This window comes from Miniopterus schreibersii (assembly GCF_964146895.1).
Source record: "Miniopterus schreibersii genome assembly, chromosome: 11".
Classification (NCBI taxonomy): Eukaryota; Metazoa; Chordata; class Mammalia; order Chiroptera; family Miniopteridae; genus Miniopterus; species Miniopterus schreibersii.
Genome location: NC_138111.1, coordinates 4,596,074 through 4,616,385, shown reverse-complemented (window position 1 = coordinate 4,616,385; position 20,312 = coordinate 4,596,074). Strand labels below are relative to the sequence as shown.

At 59.6% G+C, this 20,312-nt stretch overlaps 1 protein-coding gene across 4 annotated transcripts in view; it reads right to left on the bottom strand.

Moving 5' to 3' along the window:
- Positions 1-20,312, bottom strand: part of RXRA (retinoid X receptor alpha) — a 92,387-nt gene that overhangs the window by 44,785 nt on the left and 27,290 nt on the right. Inside the window, exon 1 of one of the 4 annotated variants that reach the window (XM_081150769.1) lies at positions 6,475-6,547. The exons of the other annotated variants lie outside the window; for them this stretch is intronic. The gene's annotated coding sequence lies outside the window, so the exon portion shown is untranslated. Of the gene's footprint in view, positions 1-6,474; positions 6,548-20,312 lie in introns of those variants that run through there. 4 annotated transcript variants of the gene reach the window in all.

The following is a 20,312-nucleotide window of genomic DNA, read 5'->3' as shown; positions in this document are numbered from 1 at the left end:
GGTGAGACTCAGAGGCCAGTCTTTCCCAGCTGGCTCTGGGGACAGGACCCTGGGACACAGGCACAGGAGGGCCTGGCAGGAGGTGCTGAGGCAGCTGCGGAGGGCCGCCCCCTCAGGCTCCCTACACTGCCACACCTGTTCCCTGGACACCCGGGGACAGGGACCCACAGAGGTCCGGATTCCGATTCTATCTGCCTTCCCACCTTCCCCTCCTGCCCTTCCAGTGGGTGTTCTGTCTGCTTGAAAGGTGGGCCCTGGGGCAGAGTCTGCTCTGTGGTGAGCACTGACCTGGGAGGCCCCCATCCTCATGGCCACCCAGACTCCCCATCCTGGTCCCACAGCACAGCCTGGTGGGAGGCAGGGCCTCAGAGGGCTGGCCCCATCCCAGTTTCTCTAGGAGGCCTTGGGCAGGCCCCCCACCCAGTTCTCTCGAGCCTCAGATGGTTCCCATGCCAGGCCAGCAGCAGGCCTCGGCACGTCAGCCACAGCCGGGCCCCTACCACCCCCGCTCCCAGGATCGGTGTGATTCACGGGGCCGGCATGCTGCCTCTGGCCCCTACCTCGGGCGCCTGCCCTGCACACACACACACCTGTCCAGACTTGATGCCAGCGGACCATAGGATGGGCCTGGGAACTGGATGTCCCAACACTGTTGGGCTGGTCAAGCATGGTGCCACAGAGGGGCTCCCAGGAGGGAAGTCATGCTTGGCAGACAACCTAGGAAATGCAGCCTCTGCAGGGCTTGAGCCCCATCCCGAGGGCCCCAAGGCCCAGAGGAATGTGGTGGGGAATCAGGCCTAGACCCACCTGCCCCCTCCTGGACTCACCCAGCCCACAGCCCAGCACCTGACAGAACGGGAAGGGCACTGCACCCTCCAAATCCAGGCCTCGGACACTGCCTCTCCCCATGTAAGGCTGAGCTTGGCCCTAGTCCCCCACAGGCCACAAGCATCAGGGTCTCAGGCTCTGGCCAGGGCGACTCAGAGAAGCCCACCTCCAGGTGGGGCTCAGCCAGGGCCTCTGCTCAAGTCTGGGCCAAAATCTCAGCTGTCAATGGGGCATGTCTTGTCACCTCCGAGGAACTAGGTGGACCAAGAGGGGAAATGGACAGGAGGGCAAGGCCCTGCCAGTGGTCAGAGGAGTGTGGGAAATGCCTCCAAGGGGCAGCCACACCTCAGATCAAAGGTGCCAGAGCAGGCCTGTGACACAGAAGGGCCACCAGGCTACTGGGCAATGTTCACCACCCAACTTACCACCCTGGGGGCAGGGGTCCCTCCTGACCACTGGCCTCAGGTGGCCAGAGAGCAAGGGAGGCCCAGTCCCAGGAGCCCCCCAGGAGCCCACTGTGCTGAGTGCCCCCCCTGGGACAGCCTGCACTCCCTTCACACCATCCCTACCCCCCAAGGGTCATCCGTTCCCTCAGCAACAAGGGGCACTCAGGCCCTCAAGACCCCCCACTGAGTGGGGAGAGACTGGAGAGCAGAGCCCCACCCACTGCAGGTGAAGGGGGACCAGGAAGAGCACTGCAAGGACAAACAGGTGGACAGGGAACAGCATGCACAGATATGGGGAGGGGAGGGCTCAGGAGTCTGGCCCAATCCCAGGAGCTGTGTCAGCAGGAGAGTGACCCAGCAGTATCTACATCTGCTGACTGACTGAGACGCAGTGCAGGCCCCACCCCACCCCCACCAGCGGGAAGGCGAGGGGCTTCTGGCCCCACCATAGGACAGAAGCAGGCCTCTCTTCCGGGCACAGGATGGAGCAGGACAATCTGACTCGAGGAAACAAAACAAAGTCACAGCCAAGGGCAGCCTGGCTTTCCCCCTGTGCTCAGCTCAAGGGACTCAACGCAGGTGGCATGTGGCCAGAGGGCTGCCTACAGGCAGAATCCCCACTGGACCCCTGGAGGCAGGTGGACAATCTGTGGCACCCCTGGAATCAGGAAACCAAACTCCCTCAGGAGTGGAGCCGCTGGGCAGGGCAAGCGCACGTAGGTCGGAGGCTCCCACCCCGACCATGACGGAGCTCTCCACTGAGCCTGCTGAAGCACAGCCCTGAGTTGGCGGGGAGGCAGAGAGAGCCCCCTCTCATGCCTGTCCCTGGCACTGCCACAGTCTGGGCTGGGCATCAATGCCCCCCACCCAGAGGACAGCTCCGTGGAGATGAAGACCAGGGCCTGTCCTCTGGGCACCCTAGAACCTTTATAAACCAGCAGGTATCCTTATTTCACCCCAGGACACGTCTCCCACAGGGGCAGGCCACTGCTTCTCTCTTCTGCAACCTTTTGGAGACAAGACTGCACGGCCGCTCGGGAGGCAAGGGGTAAAACTGCTTGGGGAACAGGACCCCACAGAGGCATGGGGCCAGGGTCCTGGTGCAGGACCCTGTGTACAACCCAAAACAGCAATGTCTGTGAAGGGCTGTTCTCCACTGCCCGCTCCCCCCGGGCCCTCCCAGAAGCTCAAGGCCTCGCCTGCACTCTCTGCCCCGCCCTCATCTTACCCATAACAAGTGGCAGCTGCCAGCTTCCTGCAGAGCGTGCCCCTAATCCCCAGAGCACTCCGCATAAAGCCCGCTCACCACCCTTGGCACAGCCATCCACCCACTGTCCAGAGGACTGAGCAGTGGCAGGCCATGGGGCTTCACCCCCCCGGCCCCACCCAGCCCCATGCTGGCCTGCCACCCGGCATTTGCTCAGCTCCTCAGGGGTGACAGAGCAGGGCCTCACTCAGCACCCCGTCACCTCCCAGCACGGAGGGGGGCAGGACACAAGTTAGTCTGGACAGGAGCCTGTGACTGATTAAAACGCACATACAGAACCTCAAGGGAAAAAAAGAAACCAAACCCTAGAATAAAAATTTTAAATCTCCAGAAAACAGGGTGCTCCTCGACCCCTTGAAAATCCAACACAGTGGAGATGGCACACGTGGACCAGGGCGGAGACCCAACGCTACGCACAGCACTCGTCCTGCCACCCACACAACCCGGGGTAGGCCTCCCCATGTGTTTAACAAGCACATGGGAAGGGCCGAGCCCACAGGGTGAAACCCGGACACCCTGGGACAGCCGCCACCCCCAAACACACTCTGTGATGGGGCAGTCCCGTTTCTGCTCCTGCTCCCGCATGCCAAAGCAGCCATGGGCATGAGTCCCACCAACAAGGCCAGCAACCCATGACGGCAAGTGAACTGGGCCTGTTCACAATGAACTTGACAGAGCAGAGTTCTGCTTCCCTGCAGGACAAGACGAGACAGACGACTGCATGGATGGGCTGCGTGAGGACCAGCAGCCCATGAGCAAATTTAGTGAGTCCAAGAAGAGATAAACCCACATGACAGGGGGAACCTGGGTGACTGGGCATGGACAGAGAGGCATTCACTGTGAGCACACGATGCCCCCAAGTAGGGCAGCTCTGAGCATGCCCTTGAGTGAGTGGAGGCCAAGCTGGGGCTCCCAGGGAAGAAGCCCTGCCCCATACCTGCTCCCCAGTCCCACCTGCTTCTCAGTCAGGCAGCCACGAAGACAAGTCCTGACCCCCGTGCTGGGGGACAACATAGGGTGATGCAGGATAGCAGCCAGCTTAGCCCATCAGTGACACCATGACCACCGGTCTGGTTGAAGGCAGTAACTACCAACTCTGCCTGGGGCCCCGGGAATGGACAGCAGGGCTCCCGTGGACCTCAGCTTGGAAGCAGAGGGTTTGGGGTTCTGCCCCCCGACCAGGTCCCTGCTCCCAGTAGAGTCGCTCACCAGTCCCTTCCCTGGCCAGGGCCACAGGGCGTCCTGGAGGACCTGCCAGCTCAGTTCAGGAACAGCAGCAAGGAGCCTGTCCAGGATTGTCCCCAGTGCACGGGACCCTGTGCTGGGAACTCTGAAACACACACCTTGACCAAAAACCTCACAAGCATCACTGTCTTCTTGCAGTGCTGAGGCTGAGACACACAAAATCCAACCTGCCCAAGGCCACACAGCTGGTCGGCGACAGGCCAGACGGTGAGCACAAGCATGCCTGGGCACAGGGCGCAGGGGGAGTAAGGGGAGGCCCAAGGGGGCAGATGAGCAGAGGGGGCAGCGAAGGGTTGACAACGGGGCAGTGGGAGGCCTGGCCAGTCCCAAGAGGCCAAACTCTTCCTCCTCCCAAAAAGAGGGGGGTCCCTCCTTCCTATGGGAGATCCCAACTTTGACAGAAACAGAAAACCTATATTCCATTTTTGTTTAAAAAATAGTGAATACCAAGATATGCACTATCTTTCTGCCTGCGGGGAAGAAAGGACGGCACACAGGACGCCAGTGACACTAAGCTGGGATGGGGTACCCGGTGGCTGGCTTTTATTTCGTTTGGCTTTGGTAAGAGAGCTGCAGGGTGGTTGGTTTTTTGGTTTTTTTCTTGGGTGGAGGGTGTTTTACAGAATCTCAGCATCTCCCTGACCAACCACTTGCACAAATGCTCCCACTGATAGCTTGCGCCAAGCCAAACGCATTCTTGATTTTCTCCAAAACCCACCTACCCCAGAGTCCCTCAAACCCTCCCCCACCATTAGCTGGAAGGAGCCCCAGGAGGGGCAGGAGCCTGTGTCCTCAGCTGTAAGATGAGCTGGCTGACCCAGCAGCCCATCCACATGGTCCTGGGCTGACCCCAAGATGAACTGGGTTTGCTCTGGGCCAGGGCCTGCCTGCAGCCTCTGCCAAAGCCTAGGACCAGCTTCTTGCAGTATCTCCGGGGCAGCCCAACCAGAGCTCTAGAAAGGTCGAGGCCCACCAGGGGCCCCTCCACCTCCTCCACAGAGCTTGCCTACCTCCCAGACTCCAACTGTGCCAGCCCAGTGCCCAGAAGCCGCTTAGACTCTGGAGGCAGGAAGGTCTCCTGGGGTGCCCAGGCCAACCACAGCCACAGCAGCCACCCCCACTCAGTGCCTTGCCTGCCCTCCCACGTTGCCCATGCTCTTAGGCCTGCCCACTCTCCAGCCCCAGCCCTGGGAACCGGGTCATTTCCAAGAACACACCAGCTCTCTCGCCTAGAGGCTTCAACATGCAGTTCCTGGGCCAGAAACTCCCACCACGCATCTGCAACCTAGTTTAAACAATACCTCCTCCTGGAAGCCCTCCTGACCCTCCCAGCCAGGACACAGGCCTCTCCTACCACACACCCTCCAAGAGCACTCACCACACTGCAAGTGCCCCCAGCCTACCTGTCTGAGGCCGCCAAGGTCTGGGGGCTCTGAGGGGCAGAGCCATAACTCGTTCATTGGACATCCCTGGGGCCTGGCACACAACAGGTGTCAAATGAAAGATTACTAAACGGATGGGGTGGGAGTAGAAGAGCTGGGAATGGGCCAGTACAAGCTGCAAGATTCACCATAGTCCTTAAGAACCAGCCAAGCAAGCAACAAGTTTCAAAGAGACCCCAAGGCACTGACAAGCTGTGTAACCCCAAGCAGGTTAAACAACCTCTCTGAGCCTGTATTTCCTCTTCTGCAAAAAGACGTCACATACAAAGGAAGTGGCTAGGAGGCAGTGGATGAGTGACCATGAAGCTGGCCTTTCCTCATCTGTCCCCAAAGGTGATGAACACAGGTGGGGAGGTGCAAGTGGCCCACAGCCAGCAGACCCGGGTTTGATTCCTGGCTGCGTGACTCATAGCTGGGTGGGGCCATAGGCATCTGACTCAACCCCACTGGGTCTAAGTGACCTCGTCCTCAGAAAGGGGACAGTGCCTCAGCTTTAACTCCTTTCCCATGTTACAGAGTGCTAGTTAACGGGATACCCACTCCCCCACTGCCCTCAGCACTAGAAACAGGCAGATTAACCAGGTCAGGCCCTGCCCAGGGACACTCATGCAGAGTCAGATAGACAGACAGCCTTTTCCAGGAGTCCAAAGGGCCAGTCAGTGATGCAGCAGGAGAAAGCAGAGCAGGGGGCACTCTGTCTAGCTGCAGATATCAAGGAGAGCTTCCTGTAGGAAGCACCACTCCCCTCCAGCTACAACACAGTAGACTCCTACACTCCCCCAAACAAAATACTGGACTCTCTGTACATGGCTGGGGGATGGATATGTCAGGCCTACATACATGTCCACAGTGAGGACAGCCACAGCCCCAGGAAGGGCGGCAGACAGACCAAAGGGGATCCCTGGGAGCAGGAGACACTGAGACTGGGGTCCAGCCCCACCACCTCCGGGCCAAGGACCACAGTAAACATCGCCTGTCTGGGCTGCAGTGTTCTCACCTGGAAAATGGATTAGTAAACCCTGCAGACAGGTTGTCCTAGGACATAAATGGCAGAAGTTGAGTACAGCACCTAGGGTATAGTAGGCGGGCCACTGCTGAAGCAGACAGGCAACAACCACAACTCCTGGTGCACTTCGGGGCATCGTTCCTTCCCTTACTGTCATGCCCAGTCCCAGTGAAGGCACTACGTGCCGCTGGCTAGAACCCACACTGTCCTTCCCACCCAACCACAAAACTTCTGCCTTACCAGAGGATGGTTTCCGAACACCCCTCTCCACCGGCCCAGGCTTGACCACCTCGCTGTGTGGCCCTGGGTAAACCCCTCACCCTTTCTGGGCTCCCGCTTCCTCATCCATAAGAGAATCATCTCTAGGCCCCTCCTCTGCTGACAGGCAACAAGCAGAAACCATAGGCAGGCATGACCACAAGTTCCTAGAACCCTGGGCCCCACCCAGCCAGGAACCTAGCTGGGGTGTGCAGTAGCCCTCCCCAGGGAAGGCAGTCCTGAGCCCCCCTGTTCTTCCCCTCACCCAGATAACCAGATTCCAGAAGCATCCTCAACCAGTTCCACACTTAGGCTGTCCAATTACCTTCAGTGATCAGAGAGCCCCAACTACTTGCCTAAAGTCACACAGCTCAGAATGGCAGAGCTGGACACACCCCAAAGCATATTATCCCACTGTCCCTCTCCTCCCAGTCTGATCCGGCAGAACCCCAGAGAATAGCCTTCACCATCCAGCAACTTGGGCGCTGGCCCCTGTCCCCTGGCTGTATGCCTCATTCTGCCTCTCTGGGCCCCGATTTCCTCCTCTACATACAGTCTGCCCACTGCAGGGCAGTCCAGGTACCAGGCCCCACTCCAGCCCAAGGGAGAGGTACACCACCGGGTGTTTTCTAAGCTTCTCCCTTCCCACCCTCTTCTCAATGGGAGAGTCAGCCCAGTAAGGGCCCACACCCCCAGTCGAGGCCAGAGGGCAGAGGGGTCTGGGACCCTTGGCTGCCATCCCTCTGCCTCCTGACTAGTGTCTGCCCACCAGGCTGGCAGGAAGTCCCTGGCCTTAGGACAGCAACATCACAGAATCCAGGGCCTGGGTTCAGATTCTACCCTCTACTCCAAAGCCACATGACCTCCCTAAAATGTGCAGGTCACGAGAATTACGTGGGCCCAAAGTAATGCCACCCTTCCCTAACGTCACCACCTCTGCCACTGCCCTGGGCAGCTGTGGGGAAGGAAACGGAGCCAGGCACCCTGAGAGGGCGGCCCGGGCTGGGCCTGGCACCCAAGATCCTGACACCCAGTCCTATGACAGGCTGGCAGGATGTTGGGAAACCCACGAGCCCTTATTTCAACACCATCAGCCACGTCACTGACTGGTTTCCACATGCAGCAGCCCAGGAAAGGGTCAATGCCATCTTGTCTACCCGCCTGCCCGGGCTTCAGCTCAGGCTCACAGCTCCCCTCGCCACCCCCAACTTGGATGATGGCCCCCACAGCCTGCTTCCCATGCCCGTGGGCCAGGCTGCAGGCCAGTAAGCCGGGGTTACCAGGCCAAAAATGAGCCACCAGGCTCTGCTCAGAGTCTCAGAGCCCCAGACCCGTGGCCATGAAAGGGGAACGAGAGTTCTCTGCGGACCAGCCGGGGTAAGGCTGGGAGAGAGCACGCTCTGGAAAGAGAAAGTGTCCCTGAAGCTGGCCTCTATCACCAGCCCTGGGAGGCGCGTCCGAGTCGGAAAGGGTGCCCTACTGCCCGGGGAACCCTGCCAGCCCAGACCCAAGAGGCCCCTGGACAGCTTGCCTCACTGTCCACCACAGCCTGCAGGCTTTTACTGAATTTCAAGTAAAAACAAGTGTAGGGCCGGGACAGTAGTCACCACCCAAGGGCACCCATGCTCCAGGAAAATGGTCCCACTGAGCACTGAGGGGAGCCCCAGCCCATGCTGCCAGTGACCTGCCCCTCCGGGGTCCTGTCACTGCCGGCCCCACCCACCTGGCAGACTCTCGGGGTCCCCACACCACAGGTGCCCCCACCCTTATGGTCCAGCACAATGTGCCCAGCCAACTCTGGGGGAGAGCTCGGGGGTGACAGAGAAAGGTGACGTCACAGCCCAATGGGCCTGAAATCCGGAAATGCTCCCTGCGGCCAGGCCGCGCCAGCAGAGACTGCATTTCCAATGAGGGCGGACCACGTGCCCTTCATCAGATGCAGACCAGAGGCCTCATCACGCCAGGCGAGGTTCTAGATCTGGGGACAGGGCAGAGAACCCACTGGGGCAGATGGAGAGTGAACCAGGACAGAAATAAGGCAGGTAACTGGGGGTCACCAAGTGGGGAGGCCAGTCTGGACACAGTGGCCAAGAAAGGCTGCGGAGAACAGGGGAAGGAGAGGAGTCTGCTGAGCCCATGGGGACATGGGGTCGGGGCAGAGACAGGAGCGGGCAGGGCCGCATACCTGGGCATGTCCTTCTTCGAGGGAGGCGGCCTCTCCAGGGACAGGGGCTCACAGCGACTGGACCCAGGAAAAGATTTCATTTTAATGCCACCACCCCTGTGCTGTTAGCCTTATGCAGGTGACAACGGGAGGGAATGAGTGTCCTGTGGCTCCAGAATAAGGATGAAGCGACAAACGGACTGCTGTTCCTCAGGTGAGGGCCTGGGCTTCTCAAGTTCAGGACCCCAGCCCTCGCCCCTCAGCCAGACGCCCCTTTGGGCAGCCTGGCCTGGAGCGTAGCCGCACAGGCTGGCGCCTGCAAAGGCAAAGAAGCAGGTTCGTAATGAACCTCACTGTGTTTGTTTAATAACAAATTACCCGGAGAAGGCAGAGAGTGTCTTATCAGCAAGGATCCTCCAGCAAGGCCGATAGCATCGACTGCTGTCAGGGAGCTCTGGGAACTATTAGCTTAATTAGCAGTTCCTGCAGGGTCAGCAAGAACTGCTGGCTGAGCGGCCTGGGAACCAGCATGTCTGCCAGAGACAACTGGGTGCGTCCCTGGGTGACAGGCTAGTGAGGAACAGGAACCCAGAGGTGCAAACGAGGTACCACAAGACAGGAAGATCATCATCCCTCGAAGCTCTCCACCCACGGGCACGAAGGTCCCACGGGCGCAAACGACTTCTCCATGCCCCTCAGGGAGCCTCCGAGCTCCTACCTGCCCACTACACAGGTGGGCAAGTCAAAGCCTGGGAGGTGGTACTCAAGGCAAGCGCAATAACCAAGGCAGACATTGAAGGCGGAGACGGGAGAAGCCACCACACCCTCCTTGCAAAGCCCTAATGGCCAGGCAAGAGGCTAAGAGCCTGCTGGGTTCACCTCCCAGCTCCAGAGGCTGGTCCCTTGACTGCTCCGTGCCATCTGCCCATCGAGGGTCGAGACCACCGCCGTGGCTGCCGCTCTAAGGGAGGAGCTGGCCTTTAGGAGGCAGGGGTCAGTCCTTGTTCCAGGGCACTGCATGGCCTCGGGCAAGGGATCCACCTCTCTGGATCATGTGGACAGTCCCTCCGCCCTTCACACCCTGACACCTTATTTCCAGGTGCAGCTTCTAGAAACAGGAGGACCAGGCCAGCCGAAGATGGATTCTCCAGCCTTGCTCAGCTCAGGAGGAGACCCAAGCCTGTGGGTAGGGGGATACTTCTCCCTGCCTTCCCATGGCCAGGCTTAGTCGCACTGGCCCCAGGCTGGCCTCGTCCTGCCCGATGGGACTCAGGGACAGGGGCAGCTGCAGCTGGTGCCAGGAAGGGGGCCGCTTCTTCCGCTCCCCCTGAGCGCCTTCTGCAACCAGGGCCTCCGCTGCCGACACCCTGGGGTAACTCGTTCCAGATGTGACCAGTGGAAGACAGGAGCAGCCCTGCACCCTGCTGAGGAAGCTGGAAAGGGCCTGAGATAATGTGGAATTCCTGAGCCTGTGCCAAGGCCCATGGACCCTAGAGGGGGCGGCAAGCAGTGAGCAGGGGAGGAGAGGACACTCCCCCACCCCTACATGTGCCATAGACCACCCAGGCAGCACTGATGCTGGAGACACCCCCAGGACCACAGTCCTTCCCTGGCTGCTTCCCTGCTGGGGCCTGGCGTCTGCAAGCCTCTGACTCCCATCTGTGATCAGCCCAGCACCTCTACCGAGGTTGCTACTAAAACACCAGGGCCTGGCCTAAGAAACGGAAACAGTGTCAAGCCCACCCCCAGAAGGGACAAATCCTACAGTCTTAAGGCTCTGGCCAAGACAGAACAATGCTCCTAGAGGTGGCTCACTTGACCCGACCCCTGATTCCCTACCTCTTGGCCACCCACAAGCTTATGCAGACCTGGTTTCATCACTACACCCAGACCCAAGTTCTCCCTAAAATTGCTAAAACAAGTGGAGATTTCTGCAAAAGGCGGCATAACACTGTTGACCCAGAAATCACACCAGCTGGAACTGCCCAACAGCCCTACACTGGACACATGCCCTCCCCACACCCCACGTGCGCTGAAGGCAAGACCCAGGCACTTTCACTGTCAGGAAGGGGCAGGGTGGGGCCTTCCTCCGAGGGCTGTGCTCAGCTGGACGGACAGTGCGATGCCAATGAGAGCACAACCATGCTCTCAGCACTCGGCAGAGCACAGGCACAGGCTCCTAGCAGGGTCCTCACCACGGCCACGTTACACATCCTTCTGCCCATGTGCACCATTTAGGGCCGTCCTGGGGGGCAGTGTCAGCACGTCACAGAAACTGCACAGAGGCAGACAGCCCTATAGGGGTGAGGGGTGAGGAACAGAGTGGCCTGCAGGGTCCACCCCAGGCCCACTAGGGCCGGGTGCTTAGATGGGAAACCAGTGAGCTGTGAAATTAGTTGGTTCTCTGAATGGATGCCTCTACTCTACCCCCCCAGGCAGGGAAGGGGGGTGAACAGGGGCTGCACCTCCAGGGCCCACCACCTGGCTCTCCGGCGAGGAGTACCCCAAAGCAGCCCTGCTGCTAGCAGGCTGTGCGGGGACAGAGAGCAATGAGGCCCATTGCCCACTCGACTGTGGTGATTACTCCGATTACAACCATTACCAAACACAGTGGCCCCCAGAAAGTCCCTGCCTGCAGAAAATGAGTGACCAGCACCCTAGGAAGTCCAAGGTACTGCCTCGGATGCTGGGAAAGGGCAGGGGAGAAGGAGTGCCAGCTTTGCCCTAATTGTGACAGCAAGGAAGTGCCCCACAGTGGGGCTGGGAGTAAGGAGGGGGCAGGTGGTCACTACAGTGGACACTTTGGGCAAGGCGCAGGCTCAGGCTTGAGGCAAGCAGGCAGAGCCTCTGCCCGAGGAGAAGTCCCCTCCTGGCCCTGAGCCCCAGCAGCCTGGCTCAGCCACCAGCCCAGCATTCACCACAGCTAGGAGCCAGCCTCAACCATGCAAGGGGTACCTGGAAAGTGGTGGTGGGCTCAGCTCCAACAGAGACTCTGAGACTCACTCCAGCAGGGCCTCCCATCTCTCCTGCTCAGAGGAAATGACCACACGAGCTTCCACGGCCAGCCTGGTGCCTGACTCAGCGGAAATGCTCGGGAAGCCACGGGCCCATCAAGTGGAGAGAAGGCAGCCCCACTTCTGGATGTGGCCCCACTACTGCGGATGCCACCGCTGACTCACTCAGCACATCCTGCCATCACGGTGCTGGGCACTGGGTCACAGTGGTGACCTGGGCCCACTCTGCTCCTGCCCCTTGAGCTCACAGTCCAGTGGTGTTGGGGAAGACAGGCCTTGGACAAGCCACCAAAACAGTGAGCTTGTGGTAGGAAGGAAAGAGGCAGAGGGGCTCCAGGAGCATCCAATACAGACCGCAACTCAGAGCAGGAGCCCAGGAGATGCCCACCCCATGCAGGGACCTCTGACCTGAAACAAGTGAGGTGAGCAACAGCCCCCTCCCGGGAGGGAGGTGCAAGATGGGAGAGGACCAGAGCAGGGGCTCCTCCTGCCAGCCGGACACCCTGCCAAGCAGATGGCCATACCTCAGAGGCATCCCCATGGGAGCTGAAGCTCCAGCCCTGCAAGGCTATGGGGACACTCTGGCTCCCCAGGGCACTTGCTGCAGGGTACAGACTGCTGTCTCCAGTTTACAGAATGGCAGGGGAATTCCCTACCCAGGTCAGACCAGGAGGAGGCCCAAGGTGCGCAGGTACTGAGTTCTTGTTCCAGAACCTCCTTTCTCCACCAGGTCACTTGGGCAGGTGGTGGGCGGCCCCAAGAGCCACAAGCCTGCTCCCAAACAAGGAATCTCCAGAGTCCCTCTGATTTTAATCAGAGTCATTACGTGCTTGCTCGGCAATTAGGACACAAATTACTGAATGAAAAAGCTCATTACCAACAAATGACAGCACTCGGGTCCCTGATGAATCGTGTGCCTTAGAGGCGGTCAGTATCCAGGAGCCGCAACACCTCAGCACCCTCAGCCTCATCTGTCACCCACACCTGCCAGCCACCACTGTCCCAGCCCTAGCCGGCCACTCTCCCACCAACCTGGACCCAGCAAGAGAGGGAGGAGAGGATGAGCCAGAGGGACCACGACAGCTGGACAGGTGCTCAACCCAGCCTCTGCACACAGTAGGCCCTCAGCCCACGACGGGTGGTGGACCAGGCAGTGCCTAGGAAGCCACCCTACCTTGGGGGAAGCCTCAGTTTCCCCACCTGTGAAATGAGAGCATTAAATAGGCTCTCCAAGTTCCCTATGGCTCTGAGACCAGGTGCCTGACCTGGAGGGAGTTTCAGAATAAATTAGTTGATGAGTTAATGAGTAGAATGGTCACTGCATTAATGTGATGAGTCAGGTGGCAGGGCACGTGGGAATGTCAAGTCTGACACCAAAAGGCCCACTTTCTCCCATCAGATAACATCAAACAGAGTAGGGGAGAGGAAGCCACATGGGGATTTTAAGACAGAGGCAGGCCCGAGCCAGGCATGGTGCGGCAGCTCCCCTGGTAGAGGCACCTTGCAAACCCTACCAGGCCTCGTGGGTTCCCATCCAACCCAGAGGGGGCTCCCAGATCCCAGACCCCGGGAAAGACAGGGCTCACCTGGGCTCTGACAGGCACTGGAGATGGGACCCGGTACTAGCCTGGGACCCCCTGCCACAGGGGGTGCTCAGGGCCCTGCCTTCCTGGCCCCGTGTGCTCAGCCTCCAGCCCAGGTGGAGCTCCCAGACCTAGGCCCTGCATGGGGGCAGACCCCACTCACAGGGACCCCAGGACTTAGGTGGGGCTATTCCCTCCAGGACATTCCAACCAGAACGCCTCCCTCAGCAGCCCTGGACCCCGGACTCAGCCCCCACACACAAGACAGGCCCTGTGGCCAACGCGGCCTGGGACGGCTCCTCCTCCGTTTCTAAAGAACAGTCGCCAGGCCTGAGAGTGGGGATCCCCGGCAGCAGCAGCCTTTAGACAAGGTGCCCACACCCACACCAGCTCCTCAGGGAAAAGAAAATGGTTCAGGGAGGCCACACAACCGGGCACGAGGAGGCCCGTTAGAATCCTGGATCTCTGACTCCCACCACAAGGCAAATCCAGGCCTCGCTGTCACAGCGTGATCCTGTGACCAGCAGGGGTGGGAGCGGGACGGAACAGCTGCTTCCTGCCAGCCCTGCCCCCCACCCCAGAGGACAAGCATAGCAGCCGCGTGTCACACGCCAACCCAGCACCCAGAGCCCTGGTCAAGGCCACTGGGGCAACTGGCAACTCCAAGCCCAGCCCAGGGCCCCTGAACTGCCCCAAGGGGAAAGCAGGGGCTTTAGATAAGGGCCTGGGGGCTCCCCCACCTCTGGGATCAAGTGGACATGATGAAGTCAGCCTGGACCATGCGGCTGACACGGTGGACACTCCACATGGCTAAATTGCATCACTGCTCCACAGCCTTGCCTGGTTCCAAGCCCCTTCTCCAGCCCTGGGACCCTGGGCAGCTCCTGAGCCTTCCACTTGCCCATTTGGGGGGTGACAAGGAGCCTCAGCTCTGTGAGCCCCTCCCCCTCCCAGGTCAGACCCATGCAGAGCCCCCTTCCACAGGCTGCCCTGCCCAACTGAACAAATGCCCCGAGCCACCCCGTGAGGGAAATGGACAGGAGGCAGCCTTGGCCAGGGGCCTGGGCACCCAGGGCTGTCACATGGCCTTGCAAACTCCAGCTGGGGGGAGGGGACAACACAGGAGGACAGCCTGCTGCCTACCCTGACCAGGGCTCAAAGGTGGCTGTTCAGGACCCCAGAGCCACAAATGATAACTGACTGGGTTTATTATTTATTCAGTGGAATAAGCAAGGGGTCTTTCAGTACCAATCTCCAGGAAAATTCAATGCACACCCACTAATGGCGGTGAGGGGAGTTAGCCCCAGGGTCCCGCCCTCGAGGCCTGGCATGCCTTCCCCCCACACACAAAGCCCCACTCAAAGCCCCACTCCATGTCTGGGGAGAAGCGTGCAGACAACAGAGAGGAGGAGGAAGATTCATGGAATTCATTTCCACAGGGACTGGGGCCTGAGAGAGGTGGGGACCCGGGTGGGTGCTGGCCGGAAACACCAGAGAGGGATAGGGAAGAGGGGAAGTGGGGGGGAGGCAATCCCCCCCAGCAACTAATTAGCTCGTTGTTGACACATAATTATCACAAGGTGTTCAAAACCCCTCGAGCCCTAAACCTCATCTTCTGGGTCTCAGTTTCCCCAGTTGCACAGTGGGATCAGTGGCTTTCAAATCAGCTCTAAGGCACCCTGAGATGGAGCAGGGAACGCCTCAGGCCCCAGCCCAACGGGAACACCTCCTCTTCCTGGCTTCCACCCTCAGACCGCCTGGGAGAGCTCTCCAAAGCCACGTCTGTGCTCGAACTCATAGGCCTCACCCAGTCCCTACCCTCTGGCCGCAAACCGTGTCTCCTCCTGGGCGCAAATTTCTCCTGTACACAAGAGGTGCTCCCTGAACTGAACAGGCCTCTCTGCCAGGGTAAGGGGTAGGTGGGGGGCACCAGGCTCACCTAAATGCACCACCATGTGGGGGATTTGAGCTCCTCAGCCATGTACCTGCACCTTCTCTTTCCTTCTTGGCTGGGCCCTGGGGGAGCGCTGGGCCCCCATCCTTTCCTGAGCCTTTTGCCCGCACACGTGGCACGCTTCCACATGCAAACTGGGCTCAGACCTGCCAACACTCCCAAGGCCACCACCACTGCTCACGAAGACCCCAGCCCTAGCCCAGGCCTGCCCCAGGAATGGCTTGTGTCTGGTGGGGCTGAGCAGCCTTGCCTGGTCCTGCTGACAACCAGGGCCAGGAGAGGCAGGGAGGGAGAGCCTGGGGGCAGAGATGCTCTGCTGAAACAGCACCCAAACAGAAGCCTGGAAAGCCAGATTCCTGGATTCCTTGATAATTTTCTGGAACAGTGACCCACAGGGTCAAGTCCAGACCCCATACAGGGCCTCTGAGACCTGACCAACCTCAGTTCTTGATCTCCCCATGTGAATGCCGAACTCCTCTCTCACCTCTGGGCCTTTGCATATGCTGTTTCCCCATCCATTTCCTTGTCTGGACCCGCTGGTTGTCACCTCCTTCAGCAAGCCTTCTCTCAAGCTCCAGCCCAGATTGATAGAGACCCTTTCACCCTGGACTGTAATTACCCATGTCCTGCCCCTCACCCCAACCATACCCTGCTCCCTCACCTACACCCTGCCTGAAACTGACCGCTGGCAGCCTGACTGGCCTCCGGCACAGCTCACGACTCATCAGGCCAGGGCACTCACCAGGCCAGGACTCCCAGGCTGGGCTGCACAGAACCTGGCTGTTTCAGCTCTGACCTGAGCTAGGAGCTCACAGTGGCCCCCTCCTTGGTTGGGGAGCCAGGCCAGGGTCAGTGTGCCTGTGCCTGGTCGTGGCCCTCTTAAAAGCAACACAGGGCCTCCCACGGTGACCACTGTGAAGGAAAAGGCCCTCAGGTACACAGGCAACCAGGATCTGTCCATGAAAACACATGTGGGCACAACACTCATGCCAACTGTGCCCCAGAGCATGAGCAGAAGCCCAAGCCACCAAGCTCCATGTTCCCGCACACTTCCCTGCATTCCCAGGATACTGTGGACAACTGCAGAGTTCCCAGGTATTTTCTGCCTCCTCCTGGGCAGTCCCTTCTCCTTGCTGACTTCAGTTCAGCTACAACCACAGGTCTCATCCTACGATAAAACAGGTCAAAGGTTGCCAGGCAAAACAGATAAGCATATGAAGAAACAATGGTGTGCACACGAGTTCCCAAGAGAGAGGCTCTGACCAGACAGGCTGGGCCTTTCTGCTTTCTCCCGGCACTTAGTGTTCCGGAGGTGAGGCATCCCCTATCTGAAATCTGCTCAGGACTGGGTCAACCACAGTCCATCCCAGGCCTCGAGGGTCTTGCTCCCAGGGCCACAGCTGGGTATGGGCTCATGGGGGCCTCTGAGGCTCCCATCCTCCCCACTGACACAGCCGTGGGGCCCTGCGATTCACACATGTGAACATTCCTGTAGACAGACCTCTTTCACCCCCGGGGCAGGTGAGGAAGCTGAGGCCCAGGAAGTACCTGATATCCCAGAGCTACAGGAGAGGGGCCACGGCTGACCCAGCTCTCTGCAAGCCCCCCGCCTGGCATGCAAAGCCTCCTTTGCCCAGGAACCTGCCAGGAGCCCAGGATGCGGCAGGATACTGTGGCCCCCGCTCCTATGGCGGTGAACTCCGGCCAGGTTTCTCCTCCCAGAGAAGGTCCTCCACCCGGGAACTAAACCTGTCTGACTGCCCAGACACTCAGCGCCTGGCGACTATCTGCCCCATCGCATTTCTCAACCCGGCACCCAGCAAGCGATTGCAACAGGCTGTGGAGACAGATAAGGAGGCTCGGGTGTGGGCTGCCTGCAATGGGGGGGTGGATTTTTGTTTTGTTTTGTTTTGTTTCCGCCCCCACTGTGCCGTCTCTGCTCCAAGCCCCACTCGGCCAGAGGCTTCCCGCGGGTGTCCTGCAGGGGGCTGGGCACTGGGGCTCAGCACTGGGGCTCTAGGCCACCCGCAGGGCTCCTAGGTTGGAAAGAAGGCAGGCAGGGACCTTCTGTCACAGGGTGGGGAGTAAGCAGGTCCCCAGGCAGGCTGAGGATGGGCAGGTGCGCGCACACGCGCACGCACACACACACCCTTGAGAAAGCCACCCCATCCCACCTACAAGGGCACACGTGCCACGAGCTAGGCTGTGACTGACCCTCCTTTCCAGCAGGGCCACGGTGAGAACGTCCACCCTTCCCTGTCTGAGGCCCCAGCTGTCTAGTCCAAGAGCCACTGAACAGACCTTCAAGTGTGCCCAGCACACAGGGAGCTCAGAAAACAGGGCCTGCACTTGGGGGTGAGGGAGAGGCCCTAGCGAGGGGCACTGACTCTACCCAGCAACTCTGTGGAAGGAGGCTGGTGGCCGAGCCACCCTCGTCTGCAGAGCTGTGTGATAGGAGCAGTGGGAGCACAGAGAGATCCCTCGTCTCCCTTGGCCTGGCTGTGGGTCAGGGCTCTTTCCTATGCCCAGCACACTGAGCCCAGCCCAAGGCCAGGCACGGGCCCCAGGCCCCACTGCCATGTCCTGTATGTCCCAGGTGTGAGCCAGACACCTCTTTACCACCTTAGAAAGACTTAACAAGGCAGGGTTTTCTTCTCCTCCCGGCACTGAGGAGGAAACCAAGGCTCAGGGTGGTTAAGTAACTTACCTACAGCCCCCTGCTCTCCAGTGGGGTTACCTGCAAAAGCCTGAGGCGGCCCCCTTCTCCCTAGGATCAGCCTGTCCAGCCTCACAGGGTTGGGAGCAGCTTCCCAAGAAGCACCCCTTGCCCCAGCCCTGCCCCCGCCCTACCCAGGTCGCAGGGGAAGGAACAAAGACCAGCAGGGGTCACACTTTCCTGGTCAGGGGGAAGGAAGCCTGGCAATGGACAGGTCTGAGCCAGGCTCCCATGGTGAGAGCTCAGGGTGGGCCTCCCTAGCTCCCTATGGGGACTGGCCCTGCCTCTCTATGGTGGCACATCAAGGCCCAGCAGCCATCCCAGAGGACAGGTGGCTGCCCCCCAAACCTGGCTGTGGTCAACCCAACCCACCCCCCGGCTTATGTGACACCTGGGAGCAGGCCAGCCTCCTCTAAGCCTCTGCTCCCCTGGGACCAGGGTGTCACAAAGCTTTCCAAAAAATGCAGACTCCAGGGCAGGGCAGAGCCTGGAGCCCTGGGAGGAATTCCCCTGCACAGCTGCAGATTGCACAACAGGCCAGGTCCCAGCCTGCCTCTGAGGTGTTGCAAGGACCCGCGCCCTTCCAGGCAGGAGAGTACTGTGGGGCAGGCAGCAGGGGTCTGGGCTCCCAGCCTCTGGCACCCAGCCCTGGCCACCAAGGGTACTTTGAAAACCTCTTTGTGGACAGCCACTACCCTAGCCCTCCTCTCGGGGTCTGCTGTCCTCCTAATTCTGGGCCTGTGCCCCTCCCTCCCTCCTCACCCCAGCAGAGAGGTGAAACCCCTGCAAGAAGAACATTAACCAACACTGACAAACAGCAACTCATGGAGCTGGCTGCTCACCCTCCCAGCTCTCCCAAGGGCAGAGTGAGAAACTGAGGCCAGGGAGGGGTGGGGGTGCAGCCTAATGCCTCCCTAACCCACAACAAAGTCAGGCGTGTTTTCGCTGTCTGTCATTGAGGTAATAGGGCTCCCTGTCACCTCCAAGTCAGACGAGGCACCTGGCTTGCCTGGGGAGTTCAGACACCCTGGCCCACCAGTTCTGGGCAGCCTCCTGAGAGCAAAAGAGCCAATCTCTGGGGTCCATCTAGTCTGAACACCCCAAAACTCTGGTGCAGGCTCCCCAACTCCCAACCGAGACTTCCTAGTGGCCTCTCAGCCCGTTACCAGTCCTGGAAGGCCTGCGGGTACCAACCAGGGAAGTTAGAGTGCTCTGGTCTGTGGGATGGAAGCCACAGATCGGGGACTCAAATAATCATGGCCTGAAAGGTATGGAGGGCTGGGGACATGGGAGGGAGGTCCATCCAGATCTGAGACCTTTAGCAACAAGAGAGCTCCCAGAGACTGAAGTCTCAAGGGAAGCCCACACACACACACACACACACACACACACACACACACACACACGGACAGAAGTGGAGGTGTGGGAAGGACCCCGGGGAACGCCAGCCCGATGATTTGCACCCATGAGTCTCAACCTGACTGCATATCAGAATCACCCAGAGGGTCGTGAAAAGACCCAGTTGCCAGGCACCAGCTGCTGATCTAACTGGTCTGGGGTGTGGCCCAGCACCAGGAGTTCTGAAAGGTCCCTGGATGATCCTGACGGGCGGCCAGGGTGAGAACCTCTAGCCCGGTCAGCACAAAGCTACAGCTAAGTCAGATGGATTCCCCCATCCATCTCAGCAGGTATCAGCTCCTGCAGTCTTCTCACACCAGGCTGTTCAAGGAGGGAGGCAGCAGAATTCTGGACCAGTGGCCGCACAAGGACACTCTGCAGAAGTTAGGATGAGAACAGACATGACCTCATTACTCAGCTCCTGGTGGAAGAGCTCAATTTGATTAGCTGCGGAGGATGCAGACCCAGGATGGCACAGCACGCACCTCCTCCGCCCCATTCCCATCCCCGCAGACATCACCAATCCATCACAACACCCTTTCCCACTAAGGCCCCGAATTCTCACTGCCGAGCCCAGGCAGTCACAACCGGTCCATCAGAAGAGGCCCCTGTGGACTGACACAGGCCTCTGCTTTCCCAGGTATGGACTGAAGGGGTATTTTATGGAAGCAAGAGCAGCTACCGTCTGCATCCTGCCTCTTTCTCCAGGGGCCCACTGGACCCCGCTCTCTGAAGCAGCACCCCTCGGTCACACCAACCCCATTCCCACCAGCAGCTCCGAGACACTTCCCCCAGCTGCAGAAAGCTCTCTGTGCTCACCCTCAGAATGGTGGTGGATGTGTTTGGAGTCCCTGAGCCTTGCCAACATCATCAGCAAGAGATCAGGAATCTCAGGTCACAGATGGCTGGCTTACCAAACAGGTGCACCCAGCCCTGTAAGTGAATCACCTTTCAAAGGCACCAGGACGCTTCAGAGAGAAGGACCCTCCTT